At 42.1% G+C, this 7623-nt stretch overlaps 1 pseudogene across 1 annotated transcript; it reads left to right on the forward strand.

Moving 5' to 3' along the window:
- Positions 1 to 3339: 3339 nt before the first annotated feature.
- On the forward strand, positions 3340 to 7053 carry LOC309656003 (fascin pseudogene; annotated as a pseudogene). The gene is made up of 2 exons: positions 3340 to 3351; positions 5576 to 7053. The product of its transcript is annotated as a fascin pseudogene (transcript).
- The last annotated feature ends 570 nt before the right edge of the window (positions 7054 to 7623 follow it).

Consider the following 7623-nt stretch of genomic DNA (forward strand, 5'->3'; position numbering starts at 1 on the left):
TAAAAAATCCATGAAATTAAAAAGCAAAATTAAAGTGGAACAATTTTATATATATATATATATATATATATATATATATATATATAATTTATATGTATATGTTTGTATAGATATATATGCATTATATTTATGAAGATGCACGTGAAAGTATCTGATTGTGAGGGTATTGTTAAATATATAAAAGATAATGGGGAACTCTATAAGAAAAGGTTTCTGAGGATGTATGAGGGAATAGCCTCCAAGTACATGTGCTTCAGCAGAGGAAGGCAGGACAAAATAGAGGCAGGTGTAAATAGTTTTGTATGCATGGAAGTGGGAAATTGAGGAAGAGATCATCATGTTTTCTCTGTGAAGTAAGAGATAAAATGGTTTGTCTGTGGAAGTCTGGGAAGCATTGCTGAGTTCCAGTTTTGAAAAAAGTGGGAAAGAACCCACACTTTCAATACAGTAAAGAAATCATCAAGAAGGAACTTGGAGTAAGATTTACTGCAAGTGTTTATGACTGGAAAGGGATGCTGATAACAGAACTGAGATGCCTGAAGGATCATATGAATTTAGAAAGGCAATGAATTGCAACTTTCCCTGAGGCCCAGAAACAACCATAGCTAGGAAAGCAGGTTGTAATCCAAGAGAGTGATACCTGAATTTGTGATTACATAGTAGAAATAATCTACATTTATAATAAAACTCAGAATGTGAGAAATAGGGGGCTAAGGAAAAAGTCTTAGAGATGAGGACATTAAGGATAGAGAGTCCATGTTTACACTGGTATTACCAAGGACGATAAAGGCAGGATTTGGGTGGAGAAAGGTTAATGAGACAGTCACCAAAAGCTTTGATAGATGTTTCTGTTATGTACTAGATGTTTCTGTTGATGATGGCGATAAGAATGTGGTGAGAAATGTATAGTGAAGTGTCATGGATCTCAAATGGGTTGAAGGGTGTAGGTGTGTGTGTGTGTGTGTGTGTGTGTGTGCTAGTTTTACAAGAGAGTAGAGGACTTATTACTAGCATTACTACAGGAGAGTATAGCGTGCAGTAATACTACTTCACCATCCAGGGGTACAGGTGTTGGAAAATAAGCAGCTAGCGTTTAAGAGGGCAGGTTAAATTGGTACCTTCTGCTGAGAGTCAAGTTTCACTTATGGCGAAGAAGTGAAGAAGCTAACGATAGGGCTTTTTTGATGATTCCAGACTGATAGTTTTAGAGATTATGGTGGGAAAGTTTTGGAGGTAAAGGTGTGGTAGAGAGCTGAGTCCAGGAAACACTGGGGAGAACAATGTACAGTACAGGATAAAAAACCACTAAGCCTTACACATGAGGCTTTGACCAATTTAAACAGAAAAGAGACCAATGATGAATGGAGAACCCCTTTGAGCATGATGTTGAGTGTAGGGACCTGATAGTTTGACTTTTTCAAAAGGAATGACCATAGTCCCAATAGGTTCCAACTCTGTCTATGTGATATACATCTGGGATGAAGGTGGTTAGAGAAACCACCACCATAATAAATTAATACATTTCCATTTTATTTATATATTAGTCTTCCCTAAGTCTTTTTAGTGTGAATCATTGTAAGAGCATAATAAGTTTTAATATATTAATACCATTGATTTTCTGCATCTGCAAATCTAATGTCCGGTCTTTAAATCAGTATCTTTTCATCAAGGTCATTACATTTATAGGAGGCAGAGACTTGCAGCCAGAGAATCTACTTTGGGAAAAAATTATATTATCATACCTTTTCAAGCACAACACATACGAACACAGATTTTTATCATATATGAAGAAAAAATCAACCCATTAATCAGTATCACAATACGACAGGCTATCCCACTCTTGACCAAGAGCTTATATCTTAATTTTCTGAACTGTTAAAAAACATTCAAACAATTGTCTATCTTTCACACAACTATATAACCTGCCAACTATCATTAATCTTTCTAAAGTAGAACTCAATTATACAAGACCTTTAGAAAATGGGGAAAAAAAGTGACTACTTGATTTCTTTGACTGCTCCTTTTGTTCACTATGCCAACATGCATTTTTCTAGACCACTTTCTATATACTAGAAATTGTGTTAGGTCAAACCTCTGACCTTGAAGAGTTCATGAGTTGATGGTGTTCAATTCCCTCAACCTTCTGGCGATCCTACAGTTGACACACTTCAGTTTCTGATTTCACGTTGAATATTGATTTTCCAACATTTTCAACAAAGAAAGGTCATCCTAGCAAAAGATCCTTTACTTTAGTAACAATTTAAAATTTTTTTCAAGCACAAATGCTAAAACCCATGGCCTTCATTCAAATAAGCTTTCATTTAAACAGATTTTCTTCTTATCTCAGACTTGAATTTAGCTTGTGACTTGCCAGTTGAACAGCTGTTGACTTAAATTTCCATAAGACTGTATGTTTTGAAAAAGAAGATTAAAATACCTCACTTTTCTATTCAGGTCCAACAAAAACAAGGGCAGTTAAACCTAAACTATTTGGCTAAGAGAAAGGAGATAGAATTCTTTTCTTTTGCATTGTATCCTTTCATATCACTCCCCCAGCTCCCCCCAACCAGGACACACACACACACACACACACACACACACACACACACAGATACCTCCTGTCCTTAAAAGGAGCCCAAACTTGATTTTTCATGGAGATTTGTAGAAACACATGTAATGAAAATAGCACTGTTTATTTGACATCAAAAAGACCTTCTATTTCTGTCTATCTTTGTCAGTAGCTTTTAAAACAATCTTGATAGCTGGCTTTATTGGATAAAATATTAAAACCTCCACAAAAGAAAGAAAAAAATAGAAATACTCAGGCACTTTAATTAAAACTTTGGAATAGAGATCCAGGATATTTTAGGTTAAATTCAGACACTCTAGCAGAACTTGTATGTACACATTCTTATTTGAACCACTCATTCGGTGCTCTTTCCTTTGTTTAAGCCTGGTGTTAATTCAAGTGGAAGAGTCGGAAGACTTTGCCTTCAGTATTTCTAAATAAAATAACCCTCTTGAAATGTATGTAACATTATAAAATCAGTGAATGCTACTTTTTTCGTAATCTGTTGAAAGGGAAATAATAAAAGTGGGTAAGACCCTTTTCTCTTATTTCATTGTATATGTAACCACGGTCCCCTCCATTCTGTTTTCATGTAGATGCAAAACAAAAAAACAAGTGTACAGTTATCTTGGATCTTAAACTAGAGAAGAATTCATGTAATTATTTAAGGATAATGAGCTACATCTACCGTATTCAGTCTGGCCAACTATGTGGCAGGCTTAATCCAGCAAAGCTGAGTCAGGTGCAATATTGAGTTCGGTAGGCCACACATGAAGGTTCAGGTAAGTTAACTGAACCATAGGGAGCTGCCATTTAAAAAATAGATCTTCAAAGTTCTGTACATATTTTATTAGATTTCACATTGTAAAAACATCCTGTATGTAAAATAGTCAGTGTTACATGTTCTCCAGACAAAAAGCATTTAATGAATGTGAATTTTTATTAAACCATTTGGAATATAATTCTGATCATCAATATGACTGAAATTCTATGAGAATCCATCCACTTACTCAGCCAGTGTTTACTGAGCACTTGCTGGCTTCATTCAGCAAGCATTCTCTGAGCACCTTCCCTGTGACAAACCTATTTGTAGATATTGAGGACACAAGAATGAAATGTCATGTCTCAGGTCTCAACAACATAGAGATGAATGACAGATTGCTTCTTCCTTTAAAGAGGTGTTGACAACTCCGAGAGAAGCAGGAATAACTAATTTTATGTTACAATAACATATAAAATAAGAATTAATAAAAAGGTTGTTAGTGCTAAGATAGAAATCAGTTAATTGAATAGGGGAAGGATCAGGGAAGATTTCCCAGTAGACAAGTTATTGATAACGGTCCACTAAGGAAGAGGAGACATTCCCTACGTAATGCAAAAGAAGGAGGAGTTCTCAAATCTATGAACGCTAAGGAAGATTGTATTTAGTTTCGACATATTTTTATTTGATCTGCTTTTTCACTTATTGTATACATACATTTCTATATAAGCTTATTGCCCTAAACCTCATCATTTCAATAGCCATATTGCATTTTAATGCATGAATAAAGCACAGCTTAATAAACTGTTCACTTACTCTTAGGTATCTGGTTGTTTCTAGTGTTTCATTAAATTGCCAGATATTTCAGAAAAAAATAAATTTTGAAAAATGGAAGTACATTCACAAGATTGACCCTATAGTTTTACAGATGTTAAGAGTTTCAAGATTTATCTCTGAGGAAACTGCAACAATTTATTTTAAATACTACCAATGATATTATGTACACTCGGTTTCCCAGAGTTTAAACAGTTTTTACTAGATCAACCATTAAATTTCAGCTTTACCAGGGCAAAGATGATTTCACTCATTAATATATACCTAGGACTTAGCATAGTGCCTGATATAAACACTCAGTAATGAGCTGCTAAATGGATGAATAAATGAATGCATGAGTGGACACCACCATCTTAACTTACCTCTGTTGATTTAATAGGTGTATTTCAGCATCATAGAGTTTGCTTATATTCACGTTAATTTATTATTTTATCATCATATACTATCCACCAAGTGCTACATTAATGTTATAGGTTTATGTTGCACACAGTCTGGTTCTTAACCAGTAGACATACTACCTATTCTTCTCAGCTAAAGCATGCCAGTCTGTTATTTGCGCAACTCCAGGGATTGGTAATGACTATCTAAGCCTCCTTTCTTCTTTGCCAGATATCCACTTTTTCATCCAGCAGTGACCATATCACCCATTTCTTACTACTGAGACTAAGATAAAGTTTTCTGAAAAAAACTTCTTGGAATTATTTTTCTTCTTTTGTTGGAAAAAAAAAAAGAAAGAAAACCACCTGAGGAAAAACCCATTTTTATCAGCATCTCCCACGATTATTTACTTTGAATACAGTCATGATATCTGGAGGTGTTGCAGCCATCTGGAAACCACATTTCAATATGCCTATAGTCAAAGAAAGTAACCAGCTTCAGACAACGGAGTAGAAGAATGTCCTTGGTAAAATTATTGAGCTGTATCAGCTCTAGATTGCCCATCTCCAGACTTCCTTTTATTTAAGATAATTAAACACCGCTATTGCTTAAGTCATTCTGGGTGGGGTTTTCTATTATTTGCGTCTGAAAATATTCCTGGCACAATTTTACTATGGAACTTTATGAAGGATACACTTAAACCACCCATCACAGCTTTAACATTCTCATTTCTCTCATCACTGATCAAACTTCTTTTGATTTGGAATAAATATTACACTGTGTTTTTCTTTAATTTGACAAGTTGATTCTATTTAGGTATATCCCTTGCAGTTTATTTCAGCTTGTGGAATGAAGGAAGAGATTAATTAATTAATATTTAAACTCAGATTTAAAGCCTATGAAAACATACTGACTCATATTTCTGTATTCCTTTTTGATCATCGTTGGAATTTATGTAGTCAATGTTTAGCTTTCTTTCCACTGGACATTTTTATTCTTTTTAATATTATGTCAAAAAATTGTGGTGATTGTAGAGCGCTGCTGAGGGTGCGCGCACGGCCGAGGTAGCTGAACAAAGGAGCAGGGGGCCACCGCGGGAACCTGCCACCAACCTCCCTGGCTGCACGGGCCTCCGGTTCGCCGCCACCTTGACCGCCAACTGCACTGCCGAGGCCCCGCAGATCCAGTTCGGTCTCATTAACTGCAGCAACAAGTACCTGACGGCCGAGACGTTCGGATTCAAGGTGAACCAGTGGGCCAGCAGCCTGAAGAAGATGCAGATGCAGATGCTGGTGCAGCCGCCTGATGAGTTGGGCAGCGGGCAGCTACCTGGCGGCGGAGAAGGATGGCTACGTAACCTGCGAACACGAGGTGCCCAGCACTTTCCCATCGTGGCGCATGACGACGACGGCTGCAAGTCTCTGCAGTCCGAAGGACACCGGTGGCTCTACTTTGGCGGCACTGAGGACCGCCTGTCGCGCTTCGCTCGGACCCCTTCGCCGGCAGAGAAGGGGAGCGTGCACATCGCCACGCAACTGCAGGTCAACATCTGCAGTGTGGCCCGCAAGAGCCACGAGCACCTGAGCGTGCGGCCGGCGGACAAGATCGCAGTGGACCGCGACGTGCCCTGGGGCGTCAACTAGCCTATCACGCTGGCCTTCCAGGACCAGCGCTACACCTGGGACCCCGAGCCCGCCACCGGCTACGCGCTCGAGCTCTGCTCCAGCAAGGTGGCTTTCCGCGACTGCAAGGGCCACTACCTGGCGCCATCGGGGCAAGGCCACCAAGGTGGGGAAGGACGAGCTCTCCGCCCTGGAGCAGAGCTGCGCCCAGGTCGTGCTGCAGGCGGCCGACAGGAGGAACATGTCCACGAGCCAGGCTGTGGACCTGCCGGCCAATCAGGACGAGGAGACCAACCAACAGATTTTCCAGCTGGAGATGGACGGCTCTACCAAAAAGCGCGCCTGCCGCACCCACTCGGGCGAGTACTGGATGCTGACAGCCACCGGGGTTGTGCCGTCCACCTCCTCCGCCAAGGACACCGGCTGCTACTTTGACATCGAGTGGCATGATCAGAGGATTATACTGCGTGCGCCCAATGGCAAGTTTCTGACGGCCAGGAAGAATGGCCACCTGGCTACCTTGGTGGAGACAGCAGGGGACTCGGAGCTCTTCTTCATGAAACTGATCAACAGCCTCATGGTCATGTTCCGCGGGGACCACGGCTTCATTAGCTGCCACAAGGTCACGGGTATCCTGGATGCCAACCGCTCCAGCTAAGATGTCTTCCCGCTGGAGTTCAGAGACGGCGCCTACAACATCAAAGACTCCACGGGCAAGTACTTGATGGTGGGCAACGCCTCCTCGGTCACCAGGAGCAGCGACACCCCTGTGGACTTCCTCTTCCAGTTCTGCGGCAACAAGTTGGTCATCAAGGTGGGCAGGCACTACCTGAAAGAGAGTCACGCAGGGGGTTCTGAGGGCCTGCACTGACACCGTGGACCACATCACACACACTGCGGGAGTACTAGGCCCCGCCTCCTGCCTCCCCTTCTCCTCCCTGCCCAGACCCCTCCTGTTCACTCTTCTCCAGGTGGGCTCCCCTGCGGCCGGAGCCCCTTACCTTTCAAACTGGAAACCCAGAGAAAACGGTGCCCTCACCTGTTGTCCCATGTGGCCTCCCCCCGGGCCGTTCAGCGGCTCTGACCCGGTCCTTGGAGGGGTTTCGGATCCCTCTGCCCTCTCTTCTCTGCCCTGAGAGAGGCTAGAACTTTCTTCTGACCTCAGACGACTCTCAGACTTATTTCCCCAAAGAGGCCAAGGAGAAGTGGAGGGCTGGGAGGCCTTCCCGAGCCCCTGGGAGTGGTGGGTGTGTAACTGGAATCCCCTGTCCCCTTCTGTGCCTGCCCTTCCCCCAATTCCCAGGAGCCAAGCTCTTGCCCCAAGCCTGTGGGTGGCCCCCCTGGTGCACCATCCCTGCGGGACAGGAGGGGGCTGGCGCCTGCCCCTTGTGCATGGAGCAGGCCTGGTTTGGTGGCCGCTGGGGCCTGGCCTCTGCCCATCCTGCTGTGGGTCTCGTTTC

Source organism: Balaenoptera physalus (assembly GCF_965194825.1).
Source record: "Balaenoptera physalus genome assembly, chromosome: 2".
Taxonomy (NCBI): domain Eukaryota; kingdom Metazoa; phylum Chordata; class Mammalia; order Artiodactyla; family Balaenopteridae; genus Balaenoptera; species Balaenoptera physalus.